Source organism: Mauremys reevesii, linkage group 15, assembly GCF_016161935.1.
Source record: "Mauremys reevesii isolate NIE-2019 linkage group 15, ASM1616193v1, whole genome shotgun sequence".
Lineage (NCBI taxonomy): Eukaryota > Metazoa > Chordata > Testudines > Geoemydidae > Mauremys > Mauremys reevesii.
Window position 1 is genome coordinate 8,665,886 of NC_052637.1, and position 19,016 is coordinate 8,684,901.

Below are 19,016 nucleotides of genomic sequence, written 5' to 3' on the forward strand. Positions count from 1 at the left end.
AGAAATGCTTTTCTCCTGCATTGCACCAGCAGCTCTTGGGATGCAGCCACCAGAGGAACTCTCAGCTCAGGCTGTCCTGGCGGCTTGAAGTTGATCACTAAGAGGTACCCAGAGACAAACACTAAAAACTAAGGACCAGGTCCTGAGCTGGTGTAAATTGATGGTGTAAAATTCCATTGACTTCAGAGTAGCAAGGGCTGTTTACACCAGTTGGGATCTGGCTCACTGACTTCCATGGAGCTACATCCATTTACACCATCTGGGGATCTGGCCCATGATGCAGTTTCCAATCCATATTCTTTGCCTGTGAAACTGAACCAAAGAAGAGTCAAAAGTTTGTAAGCAGTCTGCTCTTTCCTAGCGCTTTGTCCATTGGGATTAGTTATAAGTGTAACTTTTTAAGGTGATAGTGATTAATTTCCATTGGGGACAGAACTTTGGAGGAATTCCGTGTTGTGGAGATTTTCGGTATCTGATCTTTAGCTTCTATTGGGATGAATGGCCCAGCTTTTCTTTCTTTCTTTCTCAGTAGTTACATTTTTTCCTTTCTGCAGACAACACTAAAATAAAAGACTCCTTTGGCTGCAGATGCACTGTTTAAAAGTGTTACATTCACACTAGACATTCATGTCAGAGAATGAAAGGCAAAGAGCCAGATCACCAGCGGGTATCAATTAGCCCTAGATCTATTGGAATCAATGGTTCAGATCCTCAGCTAGTTCAAATCAGGGTAGATCCACTGGAGTGAATGGGTCAGAGCCCCAGTTTTCGTAAATCACCTCTAGCTGCCTTGGAGTCAAAGGGTCCAGATCCCCAAACAGCTATTGTGTAAATCAGCCCCGGCCCCACTGAAGTCGATTAGATCAGTTCCTCAGCGGCTGTAAATTGGCATAGTGCTATGGAACCTGGCCAGGTGACATGAGCTGAATATCTGTGCCGTGATGTCTAGTTTTTTGTTTGATCCTGTATCTGAGATTCTCATTTCTGGACATCACAATCCCATCTTAATGCTCATGGAATATTCCAATAACATGGTTAATAGAAACCTATGAGATGGGTACCCAGCCAGTAAATGAACTAATGAATATTACAACTACACAGCAACACCCCGATAGTGAAGGTTGCCTCATGACTTCTGTTTAAAGTTCCACCTATCTTTAAAAAAAATGATATGCTTAGTCAAATTTCATTGACATTTAATGTGCCTTAGGAAGGTGCAGGGTAGGGTTAGTGACCTAAATTTGGGGTCATTTGAGCTAAGGGTTGTGGAGATATGAGCCCAGTTACAAGTTTTTAGGTTTGTTTATTTTGCTCATAGCTAGAGCAAACTATTCATGTGATGCTGGTCAAAATGGTCTCAAGCTGTTGAGTTTTACCCAATGTAGTACATGGCCCCCATTAAATCTTTGGGGGACTCAAAATGAGAATTAAATTTAAGAAAATGTGTACATTTTACTGTGCACTTGTGCCAATACAGAAGAAGGGCTAGAGGGTTTCTTTTCCTGCCATTTTGTAGCTCATTGAAGCTCATTTTTGTAAGTGCACTAAAAGCTGAATGGTAACTCAGATTGCTTTGAAATTTGGTGTGCCTCATGTGGGCATGGGTTGTCATTAGAGTGCCAAATTTGTTGTCATTTGACTAAGGATTTCCAGAGTTATAAACCCCTCCATAACTCCCATTTTCCTTCTGCTGCCTTGGACTGTTAAACTGTGTGTTACTAATGACTGGATCAATCACAGACCTCATTGTGATTGATGGCTGTAAACTCACCCTTCAATTAGCATAACTAACAATGAGTTAACCAAAAGCCCTCACCTAAGACAATAGAAGTTTTGGGCTGAATGGCAGGAAGTTGTTATAGTTTGAGCCCTGGGTGGCATTTTTTTTTGTGGGGGAGAATGTAATCAAAGCTTTTGGGTGACAAATTAGACATGTGAATGTTTCCTGAGAGGGGAGGGGTAATTAGGGGGCAGAGGAGTGGGGGAACAGGGAAAGAGGGATTTTGGGACTGCAGCAAGGGGAGGGTATCGGAGGGGTAGCCGTGTTAATCTGGATCTGTAAAAGCAGCAAAAAGAGTCCTGTGGCACCTTATAGACTAACAGACGTATTGGAGCATGAGCTTTCGCGGGTGAATACCCACTTTGTCGGATCCGATGAAGTGGGTTTCACCCTCGAAAGCTCATGCTCCAATACATCTGTTAGTCTATACGATGCCACAGGACTCTTTTTGCTGCTTTTACAAGGGGAGGGTGTTATTGGTAGGGGGATAAATGGGAAAGAGTGGTAGGTGGGGGCTCAAATGAGGGAGGCACAGCACCCCTTTGCTCTAGCAGTGCACCCCTAGCCCTGCACCTCCAACTCAGTCAGTGTACCCAACCCCTGAACCCCCAGCTCTGCCAGTGCACCCCCAACTCCCTGCACCCTACGGCTCTACCAATGTACCCCAGTCCCTTGCAACCCCCAGATCTGCCAGTGCCATCCAACCCTGCTCACCCCAGCATTGCCTCTTCACCCATCCCTCCCCATGCTTCCAGCTCTGAGAATGCACCCCAACCCTTGCACACATCCACCAGTTCTCTTAAGCCAGGTCTACACTACAGACCTATATTGGTATAACTACATCACTCAGGGGTGTGAAAAATCCACACCCCTGAGCGATGTAGTTATATCGACCTAACCCGCAGTGTAGATAGCACTAGGTTGGTGGGAGAGCTTCTCCGGTCATCATAGCTACTGCCTCTCACATAGGAGTGTCTTCACTTAAGTGCTACAGCATCGCAGCTGTGCTGATGCAGCATTTTAAGTGTAGACATGTCCTTTGACTTTGAGTTCCCTGGGGCAGGGACTGTCTCCGTTATTATAGTGGTGCAGCAGCACTGTTACGATTATAGTTCAGATTAGAATAATAGAATATTAGGGGTGGAAGAGACCTCAGGAGGACATCTAATCCAACTCCCTGCTCAAAACAGGACCAACATCAACTAAATCATGCCAGCCAGGGCTTTGTTAAGTCTGACCGTAAAAACCTCTAAGGAAGAGATTCCACCACCTCCCTAGAGAACCCATTCCAGTGCTTCACTGTCCTCCTAGTGAAATAGTATTTCCTAATATCCAACCTAGACCTCCCCCACTGCAACTTGAGACCATTGCTTCTTGTTCTGTCATCTGCCACTGAGAACAGCTGTGCTCCACCCCCTTTGGGATCCTCCTTCAGGTAGTTGAAGTCTGCTATCAAATCCCCTCTCACTCATCTCTTCTGCAGATGAAATAACCCCAGTTCCCTCAGCCACTCCATGTAAGTCATGTGCCCCAGCCCCTAATAATTTTCCTTGCCATCCACTGGACTCTCTCCAATTTGTCCACATCCCTTCTGTAGTTGGAGAACCACAACTGGACGCAGTACCCCAGATGTGGCCTCACCTGTGCCGAATAGAGTGGAATAATCATTTCCCTTGACCCTCCTTTGATCTGCTGGCAGTGCTCCTACTAATGCAGTCCAATATGCCGTTGGCCTTCTTGGCAACAAGGGCACACTGCTGACTCATATCCAGTGCATGGGTCTCCTTTATTGTGCACTAACTCGCAAGTATAGCCAAGGCCGAAGTGTTCCGTTAACACTCCTCCAGTCATAGAACAAAACAGAGCACACCAAAGCCGAAGTGGCAGCTGTGCAATCTTCCCCCACTCAACAGTATCTGGAAATGTGCCTCTACCTTGCCCTGGAAGGACCCTTTCTGTACATAAAAGGAGATTCCCTTCTCCATATCCCTGCATGCTTCCTTAGTAATGGACCACAAGGGTGCAAATTATGGCCAGTAGTGACTCAGGTCACAGGGAGCCCATCTGTAACCTTTCCTGAATGACATTCTGATCAGAGCTCAATCTAAATCAGCAGCGTGCCAAGCCACCTCTCAGACGTTGAGTCTCTTCCAGGTGCACAGCTTTGTTAGTGGAAAAGTTCCCTGGTTCCACCCAAGCAGAATAACTCACCTATTGGTGGAAATAAAGACCATGATAGCAGGGACCCACCAATCATTAGGAAGATTTCAGAAAATCCAGGCATTTAGCATCATCTTTGAGAGCTGCAGGAGGCTTACAACTGCTAGGACTTCTAGTGTCGTGCATAGGGATCACTCCATGGGCACAGTCACATATCAGACATCTTATAGCCTTGATTATGACAGTGGGACCACTTCCTATAATGCATGAAAGATCAAGTATGGGTTCTGAAACTAGTGTTCAACTCTTTACAGTGGGGGTCCATTCATGACAATGTCTGCTATGGAATGACCATCTGCCTTCTATTCCCCTTAGTTCTCACAATGGACATTAGGCTGGAGGGCTGGCGATCTCACTTGAGAGACCCAAACAGCCCAGGGTCTGTGAAGCCAGGAGGAAAAGGTTCACAGCATAAACCCTCTGGATTGGAGAGTGGTCAAAAGTTCCAGCCCACCCTCAGGGGGACCAGATCCAGGTTCAGTCAGACAATATGACTACAGTTTCATATTTAAACAGCCGGGGGGAAGGAGGGGAACAAGAAGTCTGGTGCTACACATGGAAGCAAGGGAAATAATGAGGTGGGCAGAACAATTCCTCTTTTCTCTCAAGGCACTCTATGCCAAAGGTCACCTTGGCAACATTTCTGCAGCAAGGCGCAAGGTCAACCCAGCAGGAGCAAGGTCAACAACTCTGTGTGGTACTTGAATCAAGAGGTTTGTGATCTCATTGTTCCGATGTTCAGCCTTCCTTCAACTGACCTGTTTGCGAATCATATGAATGCAATGAGGCCACATACTTAAGAAAGGAAGCATACCCCATAGCCCTGGGGACAGATGCCTTATTGGACAGTTGATTGCAGGACCTACTTGATGCACTTCTACCCTTTCCACTACTGAGGAAGATGGTCCAAAAAATAAAGCATGAACGGCAATTGTAATTCTTATAACTCCTCATTTACCAAGGAGGCCTTGAATGTTGACTCTGACTGGCTTGGAGATTCGGGGACTGAACGACTGCTCTAGGCACTGTTCAGCAAAGAAGTGTCTGGAAAGGAAAGTCCCGTCTCGTGATATGGGCTTAGGAGGTGGAAGGTTTGGTGCCCCAGATTTCTCTCCTCAGTACTGCTTATAACAGGACAATGCAGAGAGTGAAGCACTCAGGGAGAAATGAATGGGGCCAATCTCATCCAGTGAGTCTGCAGCAGACCCAGGAATTAAACCTAGACCTCATGACCCACACGATCTGGACAGCATGTCTCCTGAGAAATCAGCCATGCCAAGTGATTGCAATAGACACAGGGACTTTCACTAGGGCATTTGGGGCTCCACCATCTGAGACCAATAAATGTACCCCCGGGAAGGAGCTGGTCCTTAATAATATAAACACAGGGAAAAGGGGGCCTAGTATAAACTTTCAGAACTTAGTGACTTGGGTGACTCAAGTGGGCACCCCCCAGAAAAGAGATACCTTAAAATGAGCCTGATTTTCAGAGGGCAGGTCCTCAGCACTTTCTGTGGGTCAGGAGCAGTTAAAGGTGTCTCACCCTGGACACCCAAAATCTCCAGTTGCTTTTGAAAACTGAGACCAATGTGCTAATAAGAGGCCCTGGCCTATTCACTGATTTTTCAGAGGGCTGCTGTAATGAACTGAATGTCCCAGTCAGTTCCTTGTGGGCAGAAGGACATATCATGCAAACTGGCCCTCTGTGCACAGGGATCGGCACCATACTGGTCAGTCTCTTAAGAGAGATCAAGGATTGAATTTGATATGGAGAACAAATTTCACAGGGTGCCAGCTTGGGAATGGCTGAAGCTCTCTGCACAGAATGGGATAGGGTAGGGAGAAGCCACTGCCAGAGCTTTACATTTTTGTTACTTAAATATATAAATATTCACTTTCTGGAGTGGCTGAAACTTTCGGGCAAGGGAAAGACAAGCAGATGCAGAGTGTCTGGTAGGCATCCCAGGGCCGTCAAAATGTACGTTAAGATTTGGAGCAATGCTAAGTCAGTTTTATCATTTTACATTCTTCGGTGCGTTATTTCAGCTACAGTTCTAGAGGGCACGACAGAGTCAATTACATTGTCTTCCCTAAGCCCATAGGGGCCAAATGCTTTCCTGGTGTAACTCTACAGATGAATTCCCACTTGCAGCAGAGATGTGTCCAGCCCATTCAGTTGAGTTATTTCCTCCTGAATCCACTCCAGTGCCCCACTGGGGATAACCGGAGCAGTGTGCTCCCCATAGGTGGCTCTCAGGAAACCTGCACAGTCTGCTTGTTTTAGTTGCTATTGCTACCTGCGTTCCTGAGCTGTTGGATTGGTCCTTGCACACTGTGCAGAAGCTGAACATGGGGGCAAGGATTGTGAGCAGACGGTGCTTCATGGTGTCCTGAGAAAATGTGACAGTTCTTGACTTTAACCCCACACTGGCCACTGGGAAGCAAACGAGGTTTCATTTCACACCACATTCACATGTGACTATCACAGAGAGCTCAGTGTAAACAGGGATTGTCTGGCTCAGGGCACAGGGAACAAAGTAGGTCCCTTCCTCATTAGGGACCTTCTTCAGATCAGTCCAATAGAGCAGTGCCCAGAAGCTGTCCACTTTCTGACCCCTGTAAAAAGAGTGGACGACATTTCTCAAGGTCGTGTGCAAAAAAAAACAGAGACTCCCCCGCCCTCCAACCAATGCATCTGAGCTAATCAGCTCCTTTGGGACACTCAGTGGAGACCAAGGACCAGCCCTGACCCAGAGAGACCATCTCACAGTACAAGAAGGGAACTCAATTCCCAGCTCCCATTAAGTCATTGGCCTCTTTTTTGGAAATTGAACCATCCAGCAGACAGGGGGAAATCACAGGCAAACATAGCAAGGGCAAGGTTTCTAGAGATGGACCAGAGTCAGAACCCCACAACGCAAGCCCTTCTTGACCTGAATGGCTCAGGTTGGGCCTATCTCTGGATATTTCAGTCAAGAATATTCATCTTCATTCAGCGGAACTATTCCCAATGTTATAAAGAAGGAAATGATGAGCTATGCTCCCATTAGAAGCATGTGGGTGGGGGGGGGCTTATGATATTAAAAATTGAATTTTTTTGGAAGACTTAGCGAGAGATCCTGACCAAGGGATTGGACAGCCATCTTGCTGCAAGAAAGTGTGATAAGAATCTTACCTTGAACCAAGACTGCAGTTTTGCTATGTCTGAATCACTACAAGGCGTTTTTCATTTTTATTTGCTTGCTTGTAACCATTTCTGACTTTGTCCCTTATGCTTGAACTCACCTGGAACCTCTCTTTTCATTAATAAACATGTTTTATTTTTTATCTAAATCAACCCAGTGCTGTGTTTGAATTGACGTGATTGTTAACCATAGCTAAAGCCACAATTTGCTGTGCTTTTGTCTTTTTAAGGCAGCAATGGACCTTATTATTACTTCTCTAAATGTTTCAGGACAGGGCTGGACATTTCAAGGCAGATGGTTTGGGGGAAATTTGAGACTGGGGTGTGTTGGGGTCACTTGGCTAGTAATAACCAAGGTTGGTAGAGACCACAGTGTGGTTGTGATGTTACAAGGAGGCTGCTGGAGTCAAAGTTGCTGAACCAAGTCTGCTTAACACAGAGACACTTAGGCCTGGTCTACACTACGATTTTAGGTCGAATTTAGCAGCGTTACCTTGATTTAACCCTGCACCCATCCACATGAAGAAGCCCTTTTTTTCAATTTAAAGAGCTCTTAAAATTGATGTCTTTACTCCACTCCAATGAAGGGATTAGCACTGAAATCGGCCTTGCTGGGTCGAATTTGGGGTCATGTGGACAATTCAACGGTATTGGCCTCCAGGAGCTATCCCAGAGTGCTCCATTGTGACTGCTCTGGACAGTGCTCTCAACTCAGATGCACTGGCCAGGTAGACAGGAAAAGTCCTGTGAACTTTTGAATTTCATTTCCTGTTTGGCCAGTGTGGCAAACTGATCACCACAGGTGACCACGCAAAGCTCATCAGCAGAAGTGACCATGACAGAATCCCAGAATCGTGTGTTAGTGCATCCTTAGCTTCTATGGGGCACTAGTATCATGCTTCATGGACAATACACCTGGCCGAGTGCCTTCACCAGCGAACTGAGCCTTTCTTATTAATAACATGGAGGTATGCTAAATCAGCATGCTGCACTCTTTGTTCATGCAGCTCATACTGGAGCTCCAAGAACACCACACTAGCAGCATTAAAAACTTAGCAGCCTTAGCAACACTCTGCAGCACTGTAGCGAGTCGGTGTGGCTCCCCTCCTGCCCAGCAGAGGGCGCTCCCTCCCAGAAGCCCAGCTGGGCTGAGCCACCACTTCCTGTCCCCGCCCCCCGGAAGTCAAGGGGCAGGACAGGAAGTAGAAAAGGAGAACGCCAGACCTCAGTCAGGGGCCAGCCACTGCCGCGAGCAGACGTGCCGGCGGGAGCTCCGGACTGGGAACCCTCCAGGACCCAAGGCGGCGATCCGGACTCGCCCCCACTGCCCCGCGCCCGGTATGAAGAGGAACCTGCAGAACTTCCCCGGGATCGGAACCCGGAGCAGCCGCCAGGACTTCCTCCCGCCCGGTACGAGGAGGAGCCGCCGCCGCCGCTTCCGCCCTGCTGTTACCCAGAGGAGCCATCGGAGGCAGCCGGGCCGGACTTCCAGCAGGAGTTGCCGGACCTGCCCCCAAGCTCTGGTCCCGAGGAGCCCATGCAGATGGACTGGCCCGACCTCCCGGCGACCGAGGAGCAGGTACCCACGGAGGGGGAGATGGACTGTAGCCCGGGGATAGCCGACCCCTGTCAGGCTATAGGCACCGAGGTGCCCATGTCGGTGTGTTTCGGTCAGGACCCCATTGACCAGCAGCCGTGGTGGGACACAGTGGAGTGGGTGGGCCTGTGTCCCCCCTGCCACCCCACTCACGGGTGGCAGTCTCCCCCTCACCCCAGCGCTCAGGCTTAGGCTTACCTGAACTGCTGCTCAGCCCTGCCTAAGGGTCTGAGCCCTCTGTGTGTTGCTGCCCCGCCCTGAGGTAGGGCCTGGGCTTATAAACCTGAACTGCTGCTCAGCCCTGCCTAAGGGTCTGAGCCCTCTGGGGGTTGCTGCCCCGCCCTGAGCTAGGGCCTGGACTTATAAACTGAACTACTGCTCAGCCCTGCCTAAGGGTCTGAGCCCTCTGTGGGTTGCTGCCCCACCCTGAGCTAGGGCTGGGGCTTTACAGACCGAACTGCTGCTCCGCCCTGCCTAAGGGTCCGAGCCCTGCCTCTTGTTGCTGCCCCGCCCTGGACTAGGGCCGGGGCTTATAGACTCGAACTGCTGCTCAGCCCTGCCTAAGGGTCTGAGCCCTCTGTGGGTTGCTGCCCCGCCCTGAGCTAGGGCTGGGGCTTTACAAACTGAACTGCTGCTCAGCCCTGCCTAAGGGTCCGAGCCCTGGGTTGGTTGCTGCCCGCCCTGAGCTAGGGCTTGGGCTCATAGACTTGAACTGCTGTTGCCCCGCCCTTACTGTGGGCCCGGGCTTCCACTAACTGACTGGGTGCCTTGTGTTCAGCCCCTGCCTGAGGGTCTGAACCTGTGAACCTTCTAACTGAGACTGATCGCTGTTGCCCAGCCCCCCCTGTTCCAGAGGGCCTGGGCCTATTGAGACTGATTGCTGTTAGCCAAGCCCCTGCTCCAGAGGGCCCGGGGCTCATATTGAACTGTGGTTATCCAGCCCCCTGCTCAGGGGCGGCTCTAGGCACCAGCGCGCCAAGCAGGCGCTTGGGGCGGCCGTTTCCCTGGGGGGCGGCATTTGGCTCCGGTGGAGCTCCCGCCGGCATGCCTGCGGCAGGTCCACCGGAGCCCGGGATGAGCGGACCTGCCGCAGGCATGACTGCGGCGGGTCCCGTCTTCCCGCGGCTCCGGTTGAGCTCCGCGGGCGCGACTGCGGCAGGTCCGCTCGTCCCGGGCTCCGGTGGACCTGCCGCAGGCATGCCGGCAGGAGCTCAACCGGAGCCGCGGGAAGAGGGGACCCGCCGCGGGACCGGGGAAGGGCGGCGCAGCGCTCCGCGCTGCTTGGGGCAGCCCGATTTCTAGAGCCGCCCCTGCCCCTGCTCCAGAGGGCCGGGACTTACTGAGACTGACTGCTGTCACCCAGCCCCCTGCTCCAGAGGGCCTGGGCTTATATTGAACTATTGTTATTCAGCCCCGCCCCCAGATCCAGAGGGCCTGAGAACGGGAGGCGGTGCTAACCCTGATGTCTTGCCGTCCCACCAGTTAGAGGGGACAAGAAGCGAGTCGGTGTGGCTCCCCTCCCGCCAGCCGGAGAGTTGAGCCCCGACCAACAGCTTACAAGCACTAACAACATTGGTGACCCCAACCACTCATTTGGTAAGTGGGGAAATGTGGCCTGGAATCAGTAAGACTAGGGCAGAGTTTGTAGCCCTGAAGAAGAAGAGTAAGAAATGTAGAATATTACAAACTATGGGTATGGCCATTAGATGGCTAAGACAGCATGCCACAAAATTGGCATGGCAAATATGGGTCATGCTCCAGTATCAGATATGGGCTGGTGTAGATGTGCGGATTCACCCCTGCGGCGCCTCCTGCTGGTGACTTCTGGGAATTAGCTCGGTTCCAGCTCCAGAGCGCTTTCTGCAGGCTGGTGATACACCTGTCCTCTGGCCCCATGTCCCTCCCTGGACCCAGTACCCCTTTACCTGGGATGCTGTTCCCTAGCAGTAACCCCTCAGTCTTAGGGTCTCCCCTCCCCAGGGAACCCCCACCCACTATTCCCACCTCGCCTCAGTATAAGGCTACTGCTAGTCATCGTCTAGCCCCCATGCCTGGGGCAGGCTGCAGTGTCAGCCTACTCATCACTGGCAATAAGAGTTTCGACCTGCTGCCTTGGCCTACCCCTGGGCTGCCCTCTGCCACCCCCAGTACCTTTTAGCCCAATGCTAGGCCACAGCCTGGGGCTTTCCAGGCTGGAGCTCCCCAACTCCTCTGCCTTTCCCCAGCCCTGCTTCACTTGGGTATCTTGTCTCTAGCTCCCTGCAGCCAGGCCCATCTCACTCTACAAGCAGAGGGAGACTTTTCCTTCTGGATCCCCTGGCCTTTTTATACAGGCCAGCTGTGGCCTGATTGGGGCGTGGCCCAGCTGCAGCCACTTCCCAGTCAGCCCAGCTTAGTAGCTCCCAGCCACAACCTTCCCCCAGGGCTGTTTTAAGCTCTTCAGGGCAGGAGCAGGGTAAGCACCCTGCCACAGCTGGCTACAGAGCTTCCTTCAGAGCAAGGCACACACCAGGTGTGCTCACTGTAAGATCCTTCAATGCTCTGCCAGGTATGAACAAGTTATTTCACACACAGGGCAATGTCTCTGCTGAGCAGTACAATGCAGTTTAGCATTCCATTACAGGGGGAGTCCAGGGTGCTGCAGATCAGGGTTGAACACATGATCAGAGGTGTGTGTTGCAGGGAGCCCAGGACTCGGATAATAAGGGGGACTGTGGGTCAGGATGGGTGTGCATGCCCAGAGCTCTGTGTCGGGGGGAACCCAGAGATGGAATATTGGGGGTGGGGCGTAGAGGGGGAGGTGTGGGTTAGGACTGAGGGCATCGGCAGAACTGGGGGTTGTAGACAGCACAGTAATGCCTGTCACAACCCTGGTGCATTGGCTGATCTCTGTCACTGAGGCCTAGAAACCTGGAATTACCTTTTGCTACCTGCCTCAGGGCTGGGCTGCCTTTGCTAACCTAGTGGGAATCTGAAGTTTGTTTACATGTCAGTTTCACTGCAAACTCCCCCCACCACCACCACCACCCCCTGCTTACATTCCCTCACTACCTAGGAGTCTGATGGAATTGATGAAGGAAGGGATCACCTTTCACAGGGGCTGGGAATGAATGGCTTGACCCTGTTCACTTTACCCATAGGGGTCTATTTGACCTAGGAACAAACCCTTCCTTTCCTTTGTTTAACTTCAATCAATGCCTCTGACTTTCTTTTCTAATCAGCCTTGATGAGACTGAGACCTGCATTTCCCAACATTTCCATTCTAATGGCCCTCAGTGGGACCTATTAAAATGAGAGTAACTTTGCTTCTGCCACTGGCCCTTGATTCCTTGAGAAATTTCTCAGATCCCCAGACAGCATCCAGGTCTAAACTGATATTTCTCAGAGTCCCGATTAAGGCATGTGAAGTTATAATGACCCATGTGTCCTCCTCTAAATCTCTACAGAGTCACAGGTGCTACATGGCTAATTGAAGAGACTGTTTTAGTTACTGTGTTGCTAACAGGGATGTTTTTAATGAGCACATAATGAAGCAGGTTTTTCTGTTTTGTTTTGTTTTTTGAATTAGTATTTTTATCCTAAGCAAAGCATCGGTGAAATTAACATGCTCCAAATGAAAATGATCAGGGTTCCTTCAGGCTAGGGAACCATCACTCCAGTTCTGTTATCAGACATATAGAAACAGCTGCATCCTTAAGGTCAAACACCTTATACCCTATGGGCAGAATTTTCATTGCCACTTCTCTGATCAGCTACCAGGGACTGAGATAGCTCTTGTTAAGGTCTATCCCCTTGCCAATTCTGCCCTTGTCAGAGTGTTACATTCACACTGTGAGCCTCTTGTCAGCTCCAATTCCCACCTGCTTTGCCTGTGAAATTAGCAGCACACAGAATGAGAAGGAATATTCCTTAGTTTCCAAAAATCAGGATATAGCTTTAAAGTGAAATTAGTGCTTATGACTGTAACATGTACCCACTCAACAGCCACTTCCCACTGAAGTCCACTTTCCACAGGGAGGTCCATTAGTGATGATAGATAGATAGATAGATAGATAGATAGATAGATAGATAGATAGATAGATAGATAAAAATGTAAAAAAAAAATAGCCAGGCAAGCAGAGAGATGATTAGGCAGATGAATGGCTTGCAAGGCAGATTCACAGATGTATAGGCGGGCAGATAGACAGACCAATGATATATGTAGTAATATGAGGCCCGGAGACATAAACCTTTGGTATCACAGGCCCGGTATGAGGCTGAGGCCTGAACTGAAGTAATGGTCAAGACCTTGCTAGCATAAAGTAAAGTTAGGCTGTTAGGCCCTGCTCACAGAAGTTGGCAAGAGGAAGGCTGTTAAAGAATGTGTGCCAGGACGGCACCAGAACAGCCTGGTACGAGCACATCCCACAGAGATAACAAGGAACAGGCAGACCCAGCCTAAAGACAGGGTCAGAAGGACAATGTGGTGGATAGACAATATGATGGATAGACTTGTTTGTTTGAACCAGCCTGTACCAGGAGACAGGCAGCACCCTAATGCATAGAAGGGCTGTACCTCACTGCATTCAGTGATGCGTAACCTGTTTGTACCTGTGTATAAGAATGCATCCCTGAGTGGACATCTTTGTCTGGCCTACGGGGCAGTGGAGAGTCCCTCCACTGACTGAGCCGGTCCATTGTCAGGGGGCACATATTCGTAGTATGTTCTGTAGAGTCTGCGAGGAACTATTACTGTGCTTCGTTTGACATTAACCTGGCCGAGTGCCTTCATACTTTATCGCAGTCTGTGGTCATTGGGGTTCTCTCGGGATCTGCTGTGTCAGTTATCTGCAGAGCTGGGGCAGCACACAGGGGGAACACGCACACAGCCAATTGTTATCAACATTGAACAGAGCAGAGCACCACACTGGTAGCATCTGACAATAATAGATAATTGGATGGACAAATAGAATCATAGAATCACAGAATCTCAGGGTTGGAAGGGACCTCAGGAGGTCATCTAGTCCAACCCCCTGCTCAGAGCAGGACCAAACCCAACTAAATCATCCCAGCCAAGGCTTTGTCAAGCCTGACCTTAAAAAGCTCTAATGAAGGAGATTCGACTACCTCCCTAGGTAACCCATTCCAGTTCTTCACCACCCTACTAGTGAAAAAGTTTTTCCTAATGTCCAACCTAAACCTCCCCCTCTGCAACTTGAGACCATTACTCCTTGTTCTGTCATCTTCTATCACTGAGAACAGTCTAGATCCATCCTCTTTGGAACCCCCTTTCAGGTAGTTGAAAGCAGCTATCAAATCCCCCCTCATTCTTCTCTTCTGCAGACTAAACAAGCCCAGTTCCCTCAGCCTCTCCTCGTAAGTCATGTGCTCCAGCCCCCTAATCATTTTTGTGGGCCTCCGCTGGACTCTCTCCAATTTATCCACATCCTTCTTGTAGTGTGGGGCCCAAAACTGGACACAGTACTCCAAATGAGGCCTCACCAGTGCTGAGTAGAGGGGAATGATCACATCCCTCGATCTGCTGGAAATGACCCTCCTTATACAACCCATACAATACAATAGCGGAAGAAGGAAAAAATTAAACATCCTGATGGACAGATAGACAGAAAAAAAATAGGTGGATGGACAGATGAATATACAGATGGAGAGTTAGATGGACAATTGGATGGATGGACAGTTAGATAAAGTGACTATTAGCTCACTGGGGATACAAGCTCCACTGCTCCCCCTAGTGCCCATTATACAGTATAGCCGCCCCTTCCCCGCCGCCACCCTCTGCTGCCCCTAGTGCCCATTATACAGTATAGCCGCCCCTTCCCCGCCGCAACCCTCTGCTGCCCCTAGTGCCCATTATACAGTATAGCCGCCTGTAGCAGGGTGGACCACCGCTCCTGCCTGGGAGGGCTTGAAAGCTGCAGCTCTAAAAGCTAGGCTGATTTGGGAAGCAGCCACAGCTAGGCCATGCCCTAATCAGGCCACAGCTGGCCTATATAAAAAGGCCAGGGATGCCAGGAACAAACAGTCTACCTCTTCCTGTAGAGGGAGAAGGGCCTGGCTGCAGGGAGACAGAGAACCTGAGTGGAGCAGGGCTGGGGAAAGGCCGAGGAGCTGGGGAGGCTCCAGCCTGGAAAGGCCCAGGCTGCGGCCTAGCACAAGGCCAATAGGTACTGTGGGTTGCAGAGGGCAGCCCAGAGGTAGGCAAAGGCAGCAGGTCCAAACGCAGTCTTGCCAGTGATGAATAGGCTAATACTGCAGTCTGCCCCAGGGTGTGGGGCTAGACGATGACTAGCAGTAGCCATATACTGAGGCGAGGTGGGGATAATGGGTTGGGGTTCCCCTGGGAGGGGGAGACTCTGAGAGAAAGGGGTTACTGCCAGGGGGCAGCACCTCAGGTAAAAGGAGCACCGGGTCCAGGCAGGGACATGGGGGCCAACAGCAAGCAGTAAGGTGGATCACCGGCCTGCAGAGGGTACTCTGAGCTGGAAATCAAGCTAATTCCCTGAGAGACCAGCAGGAGGTGCTGCAGGGGTGAGTCTGCATGGCTACATTGCCCCATCCCCACCCCTCACCCTTCAGTGGTGGGGAGGCAGCAGGACACAACACATCTGAAAATAGCAGTGCAGACAGCACTCCTTGGGTGAATAGAGATGTGTGGGGTCTGAACTTGAGAACACACAAACAGGCTTCAGGGGTCTCTTCACTCGATTAAGCTGTGCCTCACCATCTACACTGTGATTTATTCCCATGCTAAAGGGCTGCCCATGTCTGTACTCTACATGCCGCCAAAAGAAGCATGCAGTGTGGACAAACTTTGAGGTAAAGAGAAAGTTTACTTGGTGTGCACTCAGTCCTTATTCGTTATTTATTTTCTTCTCATTCATTATTTACTTAGTGCTCACTTCAGCTGGTATATTCAAAGGAGCCTATAGGAGTTAGGTGCTCAAGTCCCACTGAAAACCTAACTCCTTTAGGCCCCTTTAAAAATCCGAGCTTACTGGGGCAATATTGTTACTTGGGCCATGATAGCCCTTTGACTTCAGTGCAAACTCCTGAGATTCTTACTCAGTTCTTACTGAGCCAAAGTCCAGTCAAGTTTCTGCTAGTGTCTATGCTCTTCATTTTGGGTGGATGCAGGGAAGGCCTCAATTGACTGATCTGTCATTTCTCACGAGCCCCTAGTACATTGAGTCATATTGTCACTGGCCTAAATCACAAGCTACTATGCTGAAACCAATAGGCATGATTCTCCTTTCCATGTAAATGAGGGGTAGCTCTTCTGAAGGGAATGGAGTTATGTTGGTTTAAATTTGGAAGAATTCCACTGGAGTTTCCACAACCTAATCATGAGTAATCTACTTACTTATTTGGTTCTATATGAGAGAAGAACCCAACCCACTATTAATAAATCAAATGCAACTTAATTTTGATTTTTTTAGGTTGCGACTTTAAATGAGTCAAAGGGAGATAAGTGCCCAGTTCCCATTGGCTTAGTCCCCTTTGAAACTCCCAGCATCAGTTTATATAGCACTGCAATCACTAAAAGAGATGGGCTTCCTAGAAGACCTGCCCAAATGCTAAATCAGGTGGGTAAATCAGGCAAGCAGTGGGAGTCCTCTGTATTGACAATGGTGCAAATTATAGCCAAGTCTAGCTCCACTGTATATCTGAGATAAAAAATACTCATTCAAAAATATAATATAGAGTTCTCAGCTGGTTTACACATCATAGCACCACTGAGAATGCTGGGTCTATTTCTCTTTAGGCACAAATTGGCACCAATCCAGGAAGTCAATGTGGCTGTCCACCTATATACCCCAGTTGAGGATCTAGTCCATCATGGTAGAATCTGGTAAAATAACAATAACTATTTAGTTTACCTAAATAGTCAAATCTGAAGCTGGAGGATCCTTTATTCACTGCAGATGACTTCTTTTTCTGACACCTAAGCATAAGGCAGTAAAGAATGCCCATCAGTGTAGGTGGAATAGTATTAAAATTGCTGGTCTGCCAGATTCTGGGACTGGATGAGAGAGAGAGTGAATCATTTGATAACTGCCCTGTTCTGTTCATTCCCTCTGAGGTATCCTGCACTGGCCACTGTCTGAAGACAGGATACTGGGCTACAAGGACCATTGGTCTGACCCAGTATGGCCGTTCTTCTGTTCTTACGGTCTTAATGTAAAACAAGAGTTTTTTCCTTGAAGTTGACTCTATTAAGCTATTAAGTTATTAAGTTACCTAAGAGCTTAAGAGGTGGCTTTAATATGATCTATAAAGGTGAGATTCTTGTAGGAATTTAGGTGCTTAAAGATGCAGATGTAGTGTAGATTTAAAAATCATGTCACTGCCATTGACTTCAATGGGAGATAAGCACCTAATTTGTCTAGTCACCTTTGAGAATCCCAATAAGTGCCTAACTGCATTTTTAGATGCCTAAATACCTTTAACAATCTAGCCCTAAGTACCTGCAAAAGGAGAAGATTCCAGATAGACGAGGTGTCCTTAATCTAGCAGATAAAAGCAGAAGGAGATCCAATTCAACCTGGAAATAAGAAGCAAATTTTTCACCATCGGGGTAACTAATCATTAGAACCAGTTGTCAAGGGTGTGGAGAGTTCTCCATCACCTGAAATCTTTAAATAAAGACTGGATGTTTCCTTCAAAAGATACACTGTAGCTCAGACACAAATTATGGGTTTGCTGAGAGAATCATTGGGTGAAATTCCCTGGTTGGGGTTATACTGGAGGTCAGCAGAGATGATCATAATGCCTTCTGGCTTTAAAATTTATGAATCGCTGAAGTCAGTGAGCCTGATTATCCCCTCACTCACCCCAGTGTAAACCAGGAGTAACTCCACTGGAGTGAGTGGTCTGATTCCCTTCTCAAACACCTGGTGTAAATTTTCCCCTTTCTGTGCCTCAGTTTCCCATTTGTAAAAGGGGGATAATGATCCTGGCCTCCTTGGTAAAATGCTTTGAGAGCTACTGATTTAAAGCACTGCATAAGAGCGAAATATTATTGTTATTTTTTGTCTGGCAAAAGAATATGTCTCATTGTGCTCTGTTGTTCAGCCAACTCTCTTTGGGACAAGATCTAAGAATAATGGATGGAGGTTTGACACAAGGAACGAGCATGTGAAAGTTGTTCAGAATTCAGTGCAGAGCAACTCTATGAAGGTAGGTGTACAAGTTCACAAAACCCACATGGGGACATAGGAATTTGAGGACTGGCCCTTGAGTTATTTATTTAATGACTCCAGAAGCAAAGCACTCAAAGTTCCTGAGAAAGTCTGTGGATTTCTCTGAAGATCATGTCCCAAGGCTGCCTCTGAGCAGATGAAATAAGCCTTCCTGAATGAAACACTTTTCTTTTGCCTGAATAGAGCAATTAAGAAGACAGTTGCATATAAGATATAGAATGGTTATTTTCAATTATTATTAAGGATAGTTGATGGTTGACTCCATTAGGGCAGGCTGAGAGCTAGAACCTTTTGACAAGTTTCAAAGAGTGTGTGTTAGAGAAACAGCATTATTATTATTATTTTTAAAATAATAACTGTATTGGTTTTCTCTCCATGTTCAGAGATCAGTTTCTTCTACATCTATTGTGATATCATTTCCCCTCCTCCCCCCAATTCTGGATACATCCACAGATCTAACACAGTGAGTATGTTTTGAAAATTCTTTGAATATCTTACCAGAATACGTAGGATTTACTCAAGTTTAATTGAAATCAGAACGTTTTCTTGTTATTATTATTCCTAACGTTCAAATTAATGCTAGTTTATATTCCTTAAGCAGAACAAATTTTGCATTCTGATTTTCTTTTCATTGTTTGTTCCAGGTTTTTTAAGCTAGGATTTTCATTGGAGTCTAAAGGAGTTAGATGAACAAATCCCACTGAAATGCAATGTATGTGGGTGCCCAATTCCCTCAGGCGTCTTTGAGAATGCCAGCCTGTGCTTCTGCATTGTGCTCAAGCTACAGTATAAAAACAGGTTAGACAATTTCTCTTGTATTCATAGTCAGCTTCTGATCAGTTTCACCTTCTTGCTGTCTTGCAGAACAATTGTAGTTTTGCAAATAATGCAGACTCTACACTTTCCAAAATAAAACAACCTTCTCCTGTAGTTAGTCCAAATCAGATCTGATGTTTTGAGAGAGAAAAAATAAGTTTTTGACAAGAAGAAATAAAAGAGAGAATGAAAAAGCTCTGTAGTCAGCACATTTCAGAA